The sequence below is a fragment of the Giraffa tippelskirchi genome, chromosome 13 (genome assembly GCF_054371585.1).
Source record: "Giraffa tippelskirchi isolate mGirTip1 chromosome 13, T2T-mGirTip1v1.2.pri, whole genome shotgun sequence".
Classification (NCBI taxonomy): domain Eukaryota; kingdom Metazoa; phylum Chordata; class Mammalia; order Artiodactyla; family Giraffidae; genus Giraffa; species Giraffa tippelskirchi.
This window is the reverse complement of record NC_137287.1, coordinates 36,059,337-36,077,602: the sequence shown is the minus strand read 5'-3', so window position 1 is coordinate 36,077,602 and position 18,266 is coordinate 36,059,337. Positions and strand designations below refer to the sequence as shown.

At 40.9% G+C, this 18,266-nt stretch overlaps 1 protein-coding gene across 3 annotated transcripts in view; it reads left to right on the top strand.

Annotated features, from left to right (window-relative positions):
- LOC145531678 (uncharacterized) overlaps nucleotides 1-18,266 on the top strand; it is a 468,005-nt gene that overhangs the window by 46,068 nt on the left and 403,671 nt on the right. The window contains exon 3 of one of the 3 annotated variants that reach the window (XR_014072653.1): nucleotides 2,624-2,693. The exons of the other annotated variants lie outside the window; for them this stretch is intronic. The gene's annotated coding sequence lies outside the window, so the exon portion shown is untranslated. The remainder of the gene's footprint in view (nucleotides 1-2,623; nucleotides 2,694-18,266) is intronic. 3 annotated transcript variants of the gene reach the window in all.

Genomic DNA, 18,266 nt, shown 5'->3' with positions numbered 1-18,266 from the left:
TGGTCATTTAAAAATAGAAAAAAAGAGTTGTTTAACACAACTCAGTCACTTACCTGTCCATCTCACTCTTCCTTCCTTCTTTCTTTTTTATTTTATATTTACTTTTTTTTTTTTACAAAATTTTATTTATTTATTTGACTGTGCCTGTTCTTATTTGAGGCATGTAGGATCTTTAGTTGCGGCATGTGGGATCTAGTTTCCCGACCAGGGATTGAACCCAGGCCCCCTGCATCGGGAGCAGGGAGTCTTAGCCACTCGACCCCTAGGGAAGTCCCTCTTCTTTATTTCTTAAGTTGAAGTATAGTTGACGGTCACGTCCATCTTGATGGAGACTGTGTTTATGGCACAACACCTCATAGGTGTTAGTTAAAAGTGTTTGTGGTTCACTTGACTGTCAACTGGACTGTTGCATCTTTTCCATCAATGGTGAGCTCCTGTTAATTTTCACTCCCTTATCAATCCTGGGTTATCTTAGATTCTGGGGAGAATCACAGCACAGGGCCGAGGGCTGTGATTTCTTTATTATTCCTGCTTTGGGTGGAAAGCATAGGAAGCCTGATTAATCCTTTGTGAGCAGGGATCATGTCCTGCTCATCTTTGGTTTCGTTTCTGTCTTCAGTTATCACTTCCTCCAGGAAAACCCCAGGGTCACAGCGGGACACAGGGCAGGCCAGCTCCCTGTCCTCATGGAAATCATAGATCATGGCTAGCACAATCAAGGACATAAGTGGGATGAAGTTGCAAAGAGGCACTGGGTCGAAATGTAAGCCATCTTAGATTCTGCGTAGATGGGGACAGAAACTTTGAAGAGAGGACAGTAGACTTTGGCCCAAAGGAAAAGATAAAAGTTCCCCCAGAAAAGGAGGCAGAGAAAGGGTTACAGCAGAAAGACTGGTGTGTGCCAGAGACTGGCACAACGCTGAGTCAGACGTGTTCAGGAGACGGGAGGTCCAAGTATTGGTACCGCAAGAGTTAGAGGTGAGACAAGTGGCCCCACCAAAGACGGTGTCCTGAGACTTCGCTCAACGCCATAGTGACAGACTTGCCACCCCTTCCAGAATTTTATGTCAAATTCATTTGTGTGCAAGTATTTGATCACCCTGGGATTTCCTAGAATCATCCTAGCATACGGTGTCGTTTTGAAAACTCATGCCAGTCTGGGATGGTAGGGAGAAGGATGCTTCTGTTTTAACGTGAAAGTAAGATGGGAGAGGCTTTGATGAAAACATTCAGTTGTTTGGGGGGAAAAATAACGAACATATTTGGAGGCAGTAGTGGTGGTTTAGTCACTCAGTCATGTCTGACTCTTGCGACCCAATGGCCTGTAGCCCACCAGGGATTCCTCTGTCCATGGAATCTCCAGGCAAGAACACTGGAATGGGTTACCATTTCCTTCTCCAGGGGATCTTCCTGACCCAGGGATCGAACCCTTGTCTCCTGCTTTGTAGGTGGATTCTTTACCGCTGAGTATTTGGAGGTACATTTATGAAATTGCCTGATGGGATCAGCGCAGTCTTGAGCTATGAAGTCATTTCCCTTAAGTTTTCCCCTGCCCCGACTCTGTCTTTCGCTCTGACAGATGTGGTACTTCTTGTGCCTAAGTCTCCATTAGCCAGCTCCTCTCCGCCCCACCCCTCCACCCTCTGTGTCTTCAGAGCTTAGAGCTTCTGCTGGTGTTACTGCTGGCTTCCTAGTTGGCGCGTGTGTCACTCCCTTTGTTTTTGTAATTTGGAGCATTTTCTTTTTGTTTGCAAATTTGTCATTACCCCCACACAGCTCCCTGCCATGGTTTGGTAAATATCTTTGATATCCTCCCATGAAGAGTGCCACTCCATCTGTGAACTCGAACGCGTTCGTCCCAAAATGCCATTCCAGGGGAGAGAGTTGGAACCAAAAGGACTGGCAACAGCGACCACCACTAGCAACATCCACTATTACAGGATTAATAGGAATTAAATCTGCTTGAGTTGTGAAGTGAGCCAACACTTTACTCGCAAGTAAGGCTAAGGGGGAAAAAAAAGTTTTACATTAGGACAGTTTTCCTGGACTGTGTTTGACCTTATTTGGAGTGCTGGTGAATTTGCACTGGAAGCTCAATAATTTCCCCTCGTATGATCATAAGGCTTAGTGTGATCATACTTCTGCAACTGGGCTTATGTTGCTTTTTGGACTTCTTGCAGAATGTATTTTATTAGGCTCTTTGGTGTTGTCTTGAATAATCCGTGCACAGCACTCTGAATGCCAGCTTTGCAGCTTCCTATCATGAAGGAAGAAAAACTAAAGTCCAGGGGAGTGGTGAGCCCTCCCTTACTGCACTATGTACTCTGCATGGACTGTGCTTGACTTTCCTCCAGTAAAATTGCACAATATTGGCAATCAGTTCTAGGGTCACTGAAGTGGTCATTGTCCTTAAACAGTCAATGGATTACACTGTTCTCTTGTTGGAAGCGAGTTAAATAGCCTTAAAATGAAATCTGAACCCTCCCAGTGGCCACAAGGCCCTGAGCAATTCGATGATACCCAGATCTGTTCAGCCCCATCTCTCTTGGCCCACCTCCTCACTCAGAGAACTCCGGCCACTTCTCTGAGACCCTCAGACCCACCATGTACTTCTCTTCCTCAGGACCTTTGCACATGCTCCCCTTGGATGGACTACTCTTACGTTTCAACCTCTTCAGTGATTCGGATCGTAGGTAGGTGCGTGTCTTGGGGGAAGCCTCTTGACCTTTATGTGCTCAGCGTGCTCTTCTCAAGTAGAAAGTGTACTGTTTCTTCTTATCATGGCAGCAGATCTGATCATTGTTTGGTTAGTTTGCTTATCTGATTTCTGTCTTTCCCAGGGACTTTGTTTTCCTTGATTACCACTCAGCCCCCAGCATCTATCAGACTCCCTAACTCCATAATGTAAAATGAGGATGTGATGGTGTGTGTGCGTGTGTGCTAAGTCGCTTCAGATGTGTCTGACTCTTTGAGATCCCATAGACTGCAGCCCTCCAGGCTCCTCTGTCCATTGGATTCTCCAGGCAAGAATAATGATGTGTGTCGCCATGCCCTCCTCCAGGGGATCTTCCCGAACCAGGGATTGAACCCTGTCTCTTTATGTCTCCTGCATTAGCAGACGGGTTCTTTATCACTAGTGCCACCTGCAAATATGATGGATGGTTGAATAGAAGAATTTTGAGCTCTTCCTGTAGGGCACCACCTCTGACCCATTGTGAATCCATGGGTGAGAATCGACACACACCCTCCAACCTTGCCCTAATCCTCACTTCATGTCATTCTATCTTAAATCTTACCGAGTGAATTGTGGACTATGGTCCACAGATACCCTTTATTCAGTTTTTTCCTTTGAGTCATTCAACAGGCAAGTACCTGGGGCCATGGCTTAGGTCATTGACACCAGGAACCCTAAAATGACTATTATGTCATTTGCACATTCACATTTGTCTGGTTACCCTGTTGTCCTTCTTTATGCCTCCATTCATCTTGACATTTTGAATAGTTCATACATTTATTACTTAAAGGGAAAGAACCTAGGTTTCTTTCTTTCTTTTTTTTTTTTTTTTTTTAATATTTACTTGTTTGTCTGTGCCAGGTCTTAGTTGCAACATGTGGGATCTAGTTCCCTGACCAGGGATCAAACCCAGTCCCCCTGTGTTAGGAGCAGAGCCTTAACCACTGGACCACCAGGGAAGTCCCAGAATCTAGTTTCAAATATCCCTTTAAAGACCTTGATGCTCCTTTACATCAGCATTTCCCAAGCCCTTTTTGTGTGTGAGGCGTGTGTGTCCACCACTAGATTTGTTTGGTGCATCCAGGGTGGGAAAAGAAGCTTTTCTTCGCATCCAGTCTCCACCCCCACTTCCTTGCCCCTGTGCTTTAGCGGACAGTTAACTAACTCTTTGGAATTCTTCAAATCCCTCAGTCTCTCTCTTCTCTCTCCTCCAGTCACCTCGATCCTTTTCCTCTGCTCTCTTTTTCTGTGCTTTTGAACATTCTACCTTATTCTGAGTCACCTTGTTGTCACCTGAAACTATCACAACATTGTTAATCGGCTATAAGAAAGAGCTAGTCGCTCAATCGTGTTCAACTCTTTGCAACCCTGTGTGCTATAGCCCACCAGGCTCCTCTGTCCACAGAATTCTCCAGGCAAGAATACTGGAGTAGGTAGCCATTCCCTTCTCCAGGGGACCTTCCTGACCCAGGGGTTGAACCCCGGTCTCCTGCCTTGCAGGCAGGTTCTTTACCATCTGAGCCACCTCTTAATCAGCTATACTCCAATGTAAAATAAAAAGTTAAAAAAATATTTTGCATTAGCCTACTCACAGCACCTTTGTTTCACACAGGGAGCTCTAACTTATGCTGTAGATGCATGGTAGATTTATTATTCCTTCACAAATTGTTTTGAATTCTCTCCTTGTGGTACTTCTCACTGAAGGAAGATTTTACATGCTCGCATTTTAAAAAATCAGGAATGAGCATGTGACTTGCTTCAGCCAATGTAACGTGGGGGAAATGAGAGATGTCTCTCTGGGTAGCAGCTTTGGAGCCAACATGGGCCTCATCACATCCCTTTTCCCTCTGAGACCCGAGAGTCACTTTTCCATCAGCCTGAGTCTCCGAGAGATGATGGTATAGAGCAGAGCCACAGTTGAGCCACAGATGACACACAGCCTGAGTAAGACACTGACCTTCATTACTGCAAGCTATGGAGATCCCAAGGTCACCTGTTATAGCAGTATACCGAGCCTATCCTGACTGATACTGGGTTTTATCTCAGAACCCTTTGCTTTGTGGGACGCTTCCTCAGACCTTCTAAGATTAAGTCTGTTGTTTTTTTTGCGGGTGATTTCCTGTGGCATTCCCTCATAGCCATTATCACATAATGTTATAATTACTTTTCTGTCTACTTTCCCTATTGGATTGTAGATGAGCAGACAGGGGCTTCCGTGGTGGCTCATGCAATGCAGGAGATGCGGGTTCGATCTTTGAGTCAGGAGGACCCCCCCAAAGAAGGGTATGACTACCCACTCCAGTATTCTTGTCTGATGAATCCCATGGACAGAGGAGCTTGGCAGGCTACAATTCATGGGATCTCAAAGAGTCAGACATGACTGAGCAACTACCATTTTCACTGTGCAGACATGGCGCTTGTTTGGTTCACCTCTGAATTTGCTACTTTCAGCAGAGTGGCTGGCCTTTGATAGGTGTTCAGTGAACATCTGATGAATGAAAGTAAAAAGACAAGTGCAGAGACATCAACTTCTCTATTGCCAGTATGAACGTTTCTGGTGGGATGTGTACTAGTGACAAAAGTGGCCATGTCCGTGTAAACGTGGTGGTGTCAGAGGAGTCCCATGTTGCCTTGGAAAATGTGGACACCTTTATGAGTATGAGATCAGTTGTTTATGGAAAACCCTGAGCAGGTTCCTAGTTAGGAAACTGAATGAAAGGAGAAAATCTGGGGCGACGATAAAAGGAAATATCTTTAGAGCATATTGGGAGAAATAACAAAACAAAACAAAACAGCTTATCGGTTACATTTATGTAAATTCACAGCTCAGAATCTGATAATTAAAGGTCATATTTCCCAAGCCAACAAATTGAACTCATATTTTTTGGAAATTTGTTGCATTCATCACAATTCTACATATGATAAACTGCAAGCCCTCCTATCCATCTATATTTCCCTGCTCTGCTATTGTGAGCCCGGAGGGGTTTTCAGGACCTTGTATCTCTTCCTCTGTAGGCTTAGAGGAACAGAGCATCAACATATCCAGTTGCAGCCTAACTGCAAACAGCAATGGTCCTATATAAAGCAGAGAAGTCACAATCTCAATAGCACACTTCATTTTTCACCTCAGATTTGTCTGAAACTACTGGTGTGTGCTAAGTCACTTTAGTCGTGTCCAACTCTTTGCTTCTCTGTCCATGGGATTCTTCAGGCAAGAATACTGGAATAGGTTGCCATGCCCTCCTCCAGGGGATCTTCCCAACCCAGGGATCGAACCTGTGTCTCCTGAGTCTCCTGCATTGGCAGGTGGGTTCTTTGAAACTGCTGGTGGAAGACTGGAAACTCTTGTCTTTGTGAAGTGTCAGTCCTACAGATACTAGAATAGATACACACTTAAAAAGTCTGTTTTCTCCTCTTCCCGTGAAGAAGTGGACTGAATTCAGTTAAAAGTGACTACAACTTACCAGGTGTCAAAAAGCAGGTTCCTGGTTTCTCTGAGCATCCATAAGTGGAATCCACAGGTGGAAAATGTGACGGTTTCTCAGCCTGCAAAGAAGACTGAACACCATAGCTTTAAATAGGCTATTGCCTTTGTATATATTTATCCCAAACTGTTAAGGTCAGCGTTAAAATTTGACCTTTTCCCTGCCAACCTGTTTGAAGTAATTAACCCCTGTGTCTTGCAACACAAGGAAGCTATGACTTTGTTATTAAATTCTCATAAAGAGCCTATTAATATTAAAATTGCTTCACTCTTTGGCTGAATGTATTAGCAGTCTTGCAGTGGGTAAACACAAACCCTCAGCACAGTGTTTTAAAATGCATGAGTCCAGGGCACAGTGAGCCCTTCCCCCTTCCCTCCTTGTAGCAGAATGTTACACCTTTTATGACAGTTTCTTCTCATATTTGTTCAAATGTTTCCATTTTAAATCTGTGTCTCTAGATTTGTGTCTGTTTATGGGGGAACTCAGTTCATAGCTAGCAGTTATGGAGCAGGTTCAGCGAAACAGAATACTTAAAATGACCCCTGATTGTATCACCCTAACTGTTTTCTCGGAGGATAGATAGACCCTAACCTTCTGGGTGGGGAGCACAGTTTAGGATTATTCTTTTAGCTAAGTCCAGGACACATGGATGGGGGCTTCCCAGGTGGCTCAGTGATAAAGAATCCACCTGCCAGCACGAGATACACAAGTTCGATCCCTGGGTTGGGAAGATCCCTTGGAGACAGAAATGGCAACCTGCTCAAGTATTCTTACCTGGAGAGTCCCATGGACAGAAGAGCTGGTGGGCTACAGTCCATGGGGTCACAGAGTTGAACACACTGAGTGACTTAGCGCACAAGAATACCTGTGTATCGCCTGCAAAATGTGCTTTTATGTGTGCGTGCTAAGTCTCTTCAGCTGTGTCCGACTCCCATGGACTGGAGCCCGCCAGATGTGCTTATAATTGCAGATATAATCAACCCACCTTGGACCTCCTGAATCAGAATTGACAAAGGTGATTCTTTCCTGAATCTACTGTGTACACTAAATTCTCCAGGGGTTTACTATAGTGAAGTCTACTTTGAATCCTACTATAAATCAATTAACTAATTTGATGATTCAAAATATCAGTTGTACAGCTGTTATGTGCCAGGGATGATACTAGACCTTGGGAACACTGTCAGAAATGAAAGACCTAAGTACTTTTGGATATTATAGTTTATTAAAGAAACACACAATAAACAAAGAGTAAATAAATCAATACAGTAATAAGTAGATTTCTATTTCTGGGGAGAAGAAGTAGACACACTCTTTCCTTTTTGTCCTGCTAAGTGCAAATAACATCCTTCCAGCTTACGGCAGTGGGAAAGGATGGTAGGAAAAGATAGCTAGTGCGTTTGGGATTACCATGTACACACTGCTGTGTTTGAAATGGACAACCAGCAAGGACCTGCTGTATAGCACGAGACCTCTACCTAATGTTATGTGGCAGACTGGTTGGGAGCGAGGTTTGGGAGAGAATGGATACATGTATATGTATGGCTGAGTCCCTTTACTAGTCACCTGAAACTATCACAACATTGCTAAATGGCTATACTCCAATGCAAAATAGAAAGTTTTAAAAAAAATTCCTGGACATAAGCATACATATTCAAATAGCTGAGAAAACTCCAAATGGGGTAAACCCTAAGAAAACCACACTGAGACACATCAGAGTCAAATACCTGAAAGCAGAAGACAAAGGTAGAGAGAAGGTAGAGAGAAAAACAAGACTGTACCAGAGGGGAAAAAACAATTTGAAGGACAGCAGATCTCTCATCAAACACCATGGAGACAAGGAGGGAATGGTGTGACATTTTTCAAGTGCTGGAAGAAAATGTTTATCAACAAAGAATTGTATTTCTGGGACAAATATACTTCAGAAAGAAAGGATATGTTGCCAGATGAAGAGAAACTAAAATAATTACTTTCCAGCTGACTTACCTTAAAAGAATGGCTAGAGGAAGTTCTTTAAAGAAAAAGGAAATTATAAAAGAAGGAATCTTAGAACATCAGAAAGGAAGAAAACAAAAATAGGGATAAATGCAGTAAACTTTCTGTCCCGGTGTTTTCAAAACTGTACTTTATGGTTGAAACAAAAACTGTGACACCATCTGATATGGTTTAAATGCATGTAAAAGTAATATTTAATACACTTATATTACAGATGAGGGAAGGTCAAGGGAAGTAAGGTTTCTGTGCTTCACTGAAACTTCTGAAATGGTTCCATGAGTAGATTGTTACAAGTTGTGTATGTATAATATAATACCTATAGCAACTACTAAAATCATCTTTACAAAGAGATTCACTCAAAAACACTATAGACAAATTAAAATTTCATTACAAAAATTATTCAAGTAGCCCATGGGAAGACAGAAAAAAGAAAACTAAAGAAAAACAGAGAGAACAAAAAGAAAAATATAAAATATCAGAATCAAGCAATCATATGACAATAATTTTATCTAATGTAATAAAATAAAGATTGTTAGAGTGGATTAAAGTGTATAACTCAACTCTATGCTGCCAAGAAACTTCTTTCAAACTTAATCATATGGATAGATTGAAAATAAAAGATGGAAAAAGATACAGCATGCAAACACCAATCAAAATAAAGTTAGAAGTAGCTATATTAGCTACTACGTTAATTAGATGCTACGATTATATAGCATCAAATAAAGTAGAGTTTAGAGCAAAAATAATTACCAGAGACTTAGAGACAGAATATAATGATGGTAGAGTCAATCCAACAAGGAAACAGTGATCCTAAAGGTCCATGCCTTAAACATGTGCAGAAAAGAATTACAGCACTGAAAGGAAAGAAGGACACTCCACTGACCAACAGCAGAAAACATGTTTCATTGAAGTGTCCATTGGACATATGACAAGATAGACCATATCCTGGGCCATGAGATAAACATTGATAAATTTTAAATAACTGAAATCCTACAGCGTGTCTTCTCTGACCACAGTGGAATCAAACTCAAAATCAATAGCAAAAAGACAACAGGAAAAATCTCCAAACCCCTGGAAGTTAAATAACATGTTTCTGAAAAATCCATGGGGTAAAGAGGAAGTCTCCGGGGAAATAAATAATGCAATTACATGTAACTGGATGAAGATGAAAATACAACACGAGAACTTGTGGGATACAGCTAAAATAGTGCTGAGAGGGAAATTTATAGCAATGAGTGAATATATTAGAAAAGAGGAGAAGCCTCAAGTTAAAGATGTAAGCTCCCACCATAACAACTTAGAAAGGGAATGGCAGTCAACCCAAAGCAAATAAGGAAGGAAGTAATAAAGATAAGAGCAGAAATCAGTGAAACTGAAGACAGTAAACCAATAGAGAAAGATCAAGGAAAGGAAGAGCTGGCTCTTTGAGAAGATCAATATAGCTGATGGACCTCTAGCAAAATTGATAAAGAAAAAAGGGAGAGCACACATTATAAATATCAAGAATGAAACAGCAAATATCACTATAGACTGTACAGATGTCAAGCCGATAATAAGGAAATGCTATGAACAAATCTACACACACATACACACTTGACAACTTTTGAGGAATGGATGACTTCTGCGTAAAACACAAACTATCATAATCCCCTCAACATGAAGTAGATAATCTGAATGTCCCTGTATTTATTAAGGAAACTGAATTTCTGACGTAAAAGCTCCTAAGAAAAGAAACCTCCAAACCTAGGAAGTTTCATCAGAGAGTTCACCAAATATTTAAAGAAGAATTAGCACTAATTAAATGCAGTCTTTTCCAGAAAACAGAAGAGAAGGGAATCCTTCCCAATTCATTGTGTGAAACTAGTATTATCCTGTTATGAAGACCATACAAAGCTAGTACAAAAAAGAAAACTATAGACTAAGATCTTTCATGACCATAGATATGAGCACATTTTTTGTCTATAATAAAACATCAGCTAAAAGAATTCAGCAGTTTAAAAAAAAGAACTATACATGTGACCAAGTGGGATTTATCCCAGGATATAAGATCGATTCAGTATTCACAATTAAATCAACATAGTAAACCTTATTAATGGGCTGGAAGAAAATCATTTGATCATATAAGTCAATGTAGAAAAAAACACTGGATAAAATTCAACACTCGTTCGTCATAAAAACTATTGCAAAAGAAGGAATAGAAGTGACCTTCCTCAATGTGATAGAGAATATCTACCAGAAAAACCTGCAGCTAACCCATGGGTGTGGAAATAATAAATGCAATATAATTACGATGACTCAGAAAACCATACTTAGGTAAAAATTTTAACAAAATATGTAAACAACTTGCTTATTTAAAGCTACCAAAAGTAATTTTAAAAAATTAAAGGAGAGACTGTGTTTAGTGTATTAGAATAGTCGACATGGTAGAGATGACAGTTCTCTACTAATTGATAAAAAGATTAAGTATAAAGTGAGAGAAATGAGTCTACCCAATCTCAAAACGTGTTAAGTAGCTACAATAATGACTCTGGTCTTGGCAGAAGGATAGACACATAATAGGTCAATAAAACCATATAAAATGCAGAATTAGACTTACACAAATATCCCCAAATGGTTTTGACCAAGGTGGAAAAGCAATTCCTTGGAGGAATAATATCTGTTCAATGTGCGGTGCTGGAAAATTGAGAATCCAATTGGACATATTCAACCTAAATTTCACATATTATACAAAGACTGATTCACAATGGATTCTGAACTGAAACATAAAACTGTAAAACTTTTAGGAAAAAAATGAGAGAAAATCTTTGCGATCTTAAGCTAGGCAGAGGTCTCAGAATTGACACCCAAAGTGTAATTCATCAAAGAAAGAAAACGATTACTCGGATTTCATCAGCATTTTTTAAAATCTTTTTCTCTTCAAAACATCCCATTAAGAGGTTGAAAAAATAAGCTATAGATTTGGAGAAACCTTTTGGCAAAGGGCTGGAATCTAGACTATATAAAGAACTCTCAAAACTCAATGATTAAAAAAAAAATCAAAGAAATTGATTACAAAGTGGTCAAAAGACATAAAGAGACATTTCACAGGGAAGAATATACAGTGGCAAGTAAGCACATGAAAAGATGTTCAGCTTCATTAACCATTAGGGAAATGCAGATTAAAACTGCAGTGTGATTTTGGTGCACATTTATTAGAATGACTGGAATAAAACATAGTAAACACTCATTCTGGCAAGGATGTGGAGAAATAAATTGCTCATCCATTACTGTAGACAAGTGGTATAGTCACTTAAAACTATAGTTTGTTTCTTAAAAAACTAAACATACCACCATGATGTAACCTAGCCGTTGTCCTCCTCCTGGGCATTTATCCTAGAGCAGTGAAAACTTATGCTCACATAAAACCTGTACAGAAACATTTATAACATTTCTATTCATAATAGCCAGAAACTGGAAACAACCCAGATGTTGCAGTGGTTACACAGCCCAGTACATCAATACCATGGAATAGTACTCAGCAATAATGGAATGAACTATTGAACGTCAACAGTCTGAATGAATCTTCAGAGAATTATGCTGAATGAAAAAAAAAAAAGTAATCCCCAAAGGTCACATGCTCTATGATGCAACTTCTAGAAACATCTTGAAATTTCAAAATTATAGAAATAAAGAACAGACTATTCATTCCCAGGGATGAGTAGAGAGAAAGGGAGGGAAGTGGGTATGATTATGAAGGGGCAACATGAGGAATCCTTGTTTGATGGGAATATTCTGTCTTGACTGTATTAATATTATTGTAATACAACATCTTGTCCATGGGCTTCCCTGGTGGCTCAGTGGTAAAGAATCGGCCTGGCAATGCAGGAGGCATGGCTTTGATCCCTAGATTGGGAAGATTCCCCTGAAGAAGGAAATGGCAATTTGCTCCAGTATTCTTGCTTGGAAAATCACATGAGCAGAGGAGCCTGTTGGGCTACAGTCCATGGGGTCACAGGAGAGTCAGACCTGACTTATCGACTAAATAACAACAGCATCCTGATAAAGTCATAGGGTTGGGAGAAATCAGGTAAAGGGTACACACAGACCGTCTCTGAATTATTTCTTATGACTTCATGTGAATCTAGTGTGTTAGTCACTAAGTCATGTCTGACTCTTTGGGACCCTGGAGACTGTAGCACATCAAGCTCCTGTGTCCATGGGACTCTCCAAGCGAGAATACTAGAGTGGGTTGCTGTTTCCCTCTCCAGTGGGGTGGTCTTCTGATCCAGGAATAGAACCTGGGTCTCCTGCATTGCAGGCAGATTCTTTACTGTCTGAGCCATCAGGGAAGCCCCTCATGTAAATCTACAGTTATCTGAAATTAAAATGCTTAACTAAAGGAACACTTTTGAGTTAATCAAAACAATAAGTGCTATGAAGGGGATGAACAGATGGAGGGCAACTAGGCTTAGCAAGATAGGATGCTCAGAGAAAGCCTTTTTGAGGAGGTGCCATTTAAATTAATCTGTGAATGATGAGAAGGAGCCAGCTGCGTAGCATAGGAGAGGATAGCAGACGAAAACCTTCAGAGGCCTGGTGTTGGGAACACCCTTAGCCCTTCGCTGAGAGGTGTCTCATCCCTCTGAGTTGGAGGGGAAGTGGGGACACCCAGCCCTGCCTCCCCCGTGTGCCCTGCTCAGGTCCACGGCAGCGAGGATCATGTCCCCTGAGCACTCATTCCATCGTGATGCAAACCGGGTGGGTTCTCATCCTGTCGTCTGTGGGATTATTCTAGTCAAGCTTCAGGGGCTGCAGAGTTATCATCTCACAACCAACAAACGTGTGTGAACACTTACTCTAACAATGACTGCTGATATGTGTGCAGCGTCACACATCTCTCAGAATTCTGTCATACGTCTCCTCTCCTTTGAATATTAAACCTACCCTGTGTAAAATAGATGACCAGTGCAAGTTCGATGCATGAAGCAGGGCACCCAAAGCCGGTGCTCTGGGACAACCCAGAGGGATGGGATGGGGAGGGAGGTGGGAGGGGGGCTCAGGATGCTGGGGGGTGGGCACATGTATTCTTGTGGCCAGTTCATGTTGATGTATGGCAAAAACCATCACAACATTGTAAGGTGAAAGGGAAAGTCTCTCAGTCGTGTCCGACTCTTTGTGACCCCATGGATTATCCAGTCCATGGACTTCTTCAGGCCAGAATACTGGCGTGGGTAGCCTTTCCCTTCTCCAGGGGATCTTCCCAACCCAGGGATTGAACCCGGGTCTCCTGCATTGCAGCAGGTTCTTTACTAGCTGAGCCACAAGGGAAGTTATCCTCTAATTAAAATAAATTAATTAAAAAATAAATAAACTCCATAAGGAAAAAAGAAAACTACCCTGTGGAATAGGAATTTTTAACTCCTTGATTTCCCTTTGACATAAAAAGGAGGAGAAGACTGAAAAAAAGTGATGTGTTCAGAAGGGCTTGATATGGTGAACTTTGGACTCAAACCTGGGGCATATGTTCTTCCACTGAGCAGCATGAGGGCATTGTATGATTTATTATAATAAAAAGCCTGCTTTGGTATAATGAGCAATTTATTAAGGAAGCAAGTGGTATAATATTAGCAAGAAATAGAAGAAAAAAATTTTTTTTTGCTGCCAATTAGTGTGGTGATGGTGATCAATACTGTCAAATGCAGAAGGATCAATATCATAATCTCTACCAAATATTTTCAACAATTTTCTCAGCACCGTTTCTCAGCTTTATTATATTCTAAATTATCACAGGAGCTGAGATGGGTTCCCATATATTTTATCCCATTACTTCATGTGTTGATGCTTGTGCCAAACCCTTTTGATGATTGTAATTTCATAGCTTATTTTAATTTTGCACATAGTGAGTCTTCTCTCACTGGTGAAAGGGATGAAATTTTTTTTTAATTTTTATTTTTTCTGTAAAAGATCAGCTCATTAAGTGAGTATCTTTTCACATGCAATAAAGGAAAAGATTAATGAAGATAACTCAAAGTAGAAGGGAAGGAATAATTTTATGTCAGCCTTCAGGACTGTGGCCTGGATCTTTTTATATAATTGCAGGCGAGGCTATCTCCTATCCTCTTGAGTTTGGGGAGCATGCTAATTAGGTAATAAGTGCATCCTGGATGTGTCCTTTTTCCTCTTGGACTCCAGTGTATCTCGTGCATTAATTGGTATATAGATATGTCACATTAAGTCCCCACATAGCTCTGTCCTGTAATCCTTCATCAGAGCCTCCTGTTTCCTTCCTCTCACTTATTATAGTCCGTCATTGTTTCTTTCATTTGCTTACTGTCTGTGTTCCTTCAGTTCAGTTCAGTTCAGTCACTCAGTCGTGTCCGACTCTTTGCGACCCCATGAATTGCAGCATGCCAGGCCCCTCTGTCCATCACCACTCCCGGAGTCTACCCAAACCCATGTCCATCGAGTTAGTGATGCCAGCCAACCATCTCATCCTCTGTCATCCCCTTCTCCTCCTGCCCCCAATCCTACCCAGCATTAGGGTCTTTTCCAATGAGTCAACTCTTCACATGAGGTGGCCAAAGTATTGGGGTTTCAGCTTCAACATCAGTCCTTCCAAAATGGACACCCAGGATTGATCTCTTTTAGGATGTCTGTGTTCCTTACTGGAGTGGAAACTCCATGAAGATAAGGGCTTCATTCATCTTTTCTTTAATGTTTGTTTTTATTTATTTATTTGGCTGCTCTGTGTCTGCCCACATGATCTTTAGCTGGGGGGTGTGGGATGTAGTTCCCTGACCAGGCATTGAGCCCCCTCTGCACTGGAAGCACAGACTCTTAGCCACTGAATCCCCAGGGAAGCCCCAGGCTAGACTCATCTTTTTTTTTTTTTAATTATATGTTTTTAATTGGAGGATAACTGCTTTACAATATTGTGTTGATTTGTCATTAATCAACATGAATCAGCCATAGGTATACCTTGGTATACTCTTGAACCTCCCTCCACCTTCTGCCCCTTCCCACCCCTCTAGGTTGTCACAGAGCACCAGGTTTGAGATCCCTGCGTCATACAGCAAATTCTCACTTTTACATATGGTAATTATATGTTTCCATGTTACTCTCTTAATTTGTCCTACCCTCTCCTTCCTCCATGGGCTTCTTTGGTGGCTCAGATGGTACAGAATCTGCCTGCAATATGAGGGAGACCCAAGTTTGATCCCTGGATTGGGAAGATCCCCTGGAGGAGGAAATGGCAACCTCCTCCAGTATTCTTGCCTGGAGAATGCCATGGACGGAGGAGCCTGGGGAGCTACAGTTCATGGGGTCACAAAGAGTCGTACACGACTGAGCGACTAACACACACTCCTTCGCCCACATACTCATCTCATGTCACACTTTTATTCAGTTCTTAGAACAGTGCTTGACCTCTGACAGGTGTTCCTTGAAAAAAAATTGTTCAGTGAATTGAATGTAAGTAAATTTATTTTTTCCAGAAGAACTGGGAAACAGCTTCTTCTCTTACCCGAGCATGGGTTGTCACTTTGTAAAACAAAAATAATGGCATCTCCATAGAATTCGAGCACATATAACTGAACTGTCAGTGATTCAGAAAAATGGTTCCTGTTTTGTAATGACTCATGGATTTTATATCATCAAGATATCAATTATCATGTAGGCCTGGGGAAACATACAGAGTCTTTGGGTTTGAAATGCTCCCTTCCTGCTGGTATTCCATATCCTTTTTTTTTTTTTTTTTAATTTTATCTATTTTAAGAAATATTTCTTTGGCTGTACTGGGTCTTAGTTATAGCACTCAGGATCTTTAGCTGTGGGGTATGTGAACTCTTAAGTTCCGGCATGTGGGATCTGGTTCCCTGACCAGGGATTGAACCCAGGCCCCCTTGCATTGGGAGTGTCGGGTCTTAGCCACTGGACCACCAAGGAAGTCCCCCTGTATCCTTTAATGTGGAGTTTAGGGAAGAGGGGTGGTGAGTCAAGACCTGTGATAGAAAAGATCCCGATGGAGGGAAATTTAGACCCTGTCGCTTCGCGTGAATTGAGTCACGTTGTCGTAAAACCCTTGAAGATGCCGTAACTTTCCATGGTCTTTCATGGCTTACTTTTGCTTGGCCAGAAACTTAATTTCATGTGGTCGCTGGATGGGTGATGGTATTCCACTGTCCTCTGGAGTTGAATGAATTAAAATCTGAGGTCTCTTAGTTTGTAAGCGGGAAGGAGTTCATTGGACATAACCCATTAGTCACTTAATTTTTATGCTGTATAAATGGGGCGTCTCTTTGCCATTTTGCATGAAGGGATTTTATGGCAAGCCATAAAGAGGGAGAGTAAATTTGCTGGCATGTCCTCTGGGGCCACATCACCCCTGTTGGCTCAGTCCCTTTTCAAAGATGATTTCAGTCGATTTCCTGCCCCAGTGCCAGGGAGTAAGTGTTCATCTTGCAATCCTTTCTTTTTACAATGGTTCTTTGCCCTGGAAGTTTCTTCCAAGTCCTTTTTTTTTTCTCCCTCTTCGGACAAGGGAAACTGTGGGGCTCAGCAAAAAAAAAAAAAAAAAAAAAATGGAGGCACAACTGAGGCACAGTTTAACATGATTGCATAAAGCATAAATCTATGCGTCATGTCTTATCTTAATAAATTGCACTTTTTGTTTCAGGGTTGCCGAGTCTTAAATGGGGCTAAATAGTGAAATGGTGACAATTTCTGCATCATCTGTGAAGTCTCTTTTGAGCATTTTCTTACTATCTTGAGTCTTTACACAGATTTTGTTTTATTTTTAGGATGTAAAAAAGTGACACTGTGTCCATTTTTTTCCTCTCTCATAATCTTTTATCTGTAATTTAAAATGTAGAGAATTTTAGATACTTCAATATAGCTTAAAACAGAGCAGGTGGGAATTATTTTGTTTTGTATCAGAAGCTCAACAAACTATTCTTGCTACTAAACCTTAAACTACTGTTGATTTTCATGGAGGGTTTTTTTTTTCCCCTTCATGAAGGTTGAAATCTGTCTAACCCATTAGGTGAATCTGAATCAAGGTTGATGTTTTATTTGTCATTCCTTTGGTCCTAAATTTCATTAGACACTTTCTTAGTGAAAAATTAATTGATCCTGGGAATGGTGAAGATAAATCATTGGAGGGGAAGCCAAATTGATTTTTTGCACCACCTCTTACTTGTTTCAATATCTGTGGAATTAACTCTATTAGGTTCTGAAGGTGTTTATGGGTATTATAAAACATTTACATCTTGATGTATTAAGATACTTGAGTGGTTTTTAGCCATTATTAAGGGAATTATATCAGGATTAGTCTTGTTATCAATCTCAGTATCTGGCACCTAGCTAAGAAATGGCTGTTTTAGCCTCATTAAAATTATACATAGAACTTTACTAACTAGCACGCACAAAGTGCCAAGGCTGGTGACGAAAACCCTCTCTACTTTGGAGGAGATTGTGGGTTCCTGAGAATCAGAGATTAAATAAATAAGTTTTTGACATTTGGTAAAGAGCTTCCTCTGCAGAAAAGTGCCCTGATCCCTGGGGGTTTCAAAATTCTGCGGGAGATAAAGATTCCATGGAAACAAACAATTGGGACTGACAGATTTAATCCCTTCAATGTACTTGTAAAATTCTCACTAAATATGAATCTACTTCTGTATTGGTCTTGCAGAAAGAATGCTGAGAATGCCTGTGTGGAAGATTATTATGGAGAAGTGATAATAAACAAAATATTGACCATTAACTACACCATGTATTTTCTCTCAAGTGAGGCCCTGAATGCAGGGGTTTGGTTCTATTTATCTGCATTTCCTTTTGCCATCAAGATTAGTTCTAATCAGCTTAGATGAAACCTGGCTGAAAGATTATAAACAAAAGATAATGATAAATGGTAATGTTCCCACTTGGCTGGGATCTGGGGTGAGAGGAAGAGCGATTCATAATAGCTTGGTCTAGGTGAGGCTCTTTTTTTTTTTTTTTAATGATCTGGAAGAGAAAGTAAATTGCATGCTAATGAAATTTGCAGACAATATTAAATTGGAAGGTGTTATGGACAGGCA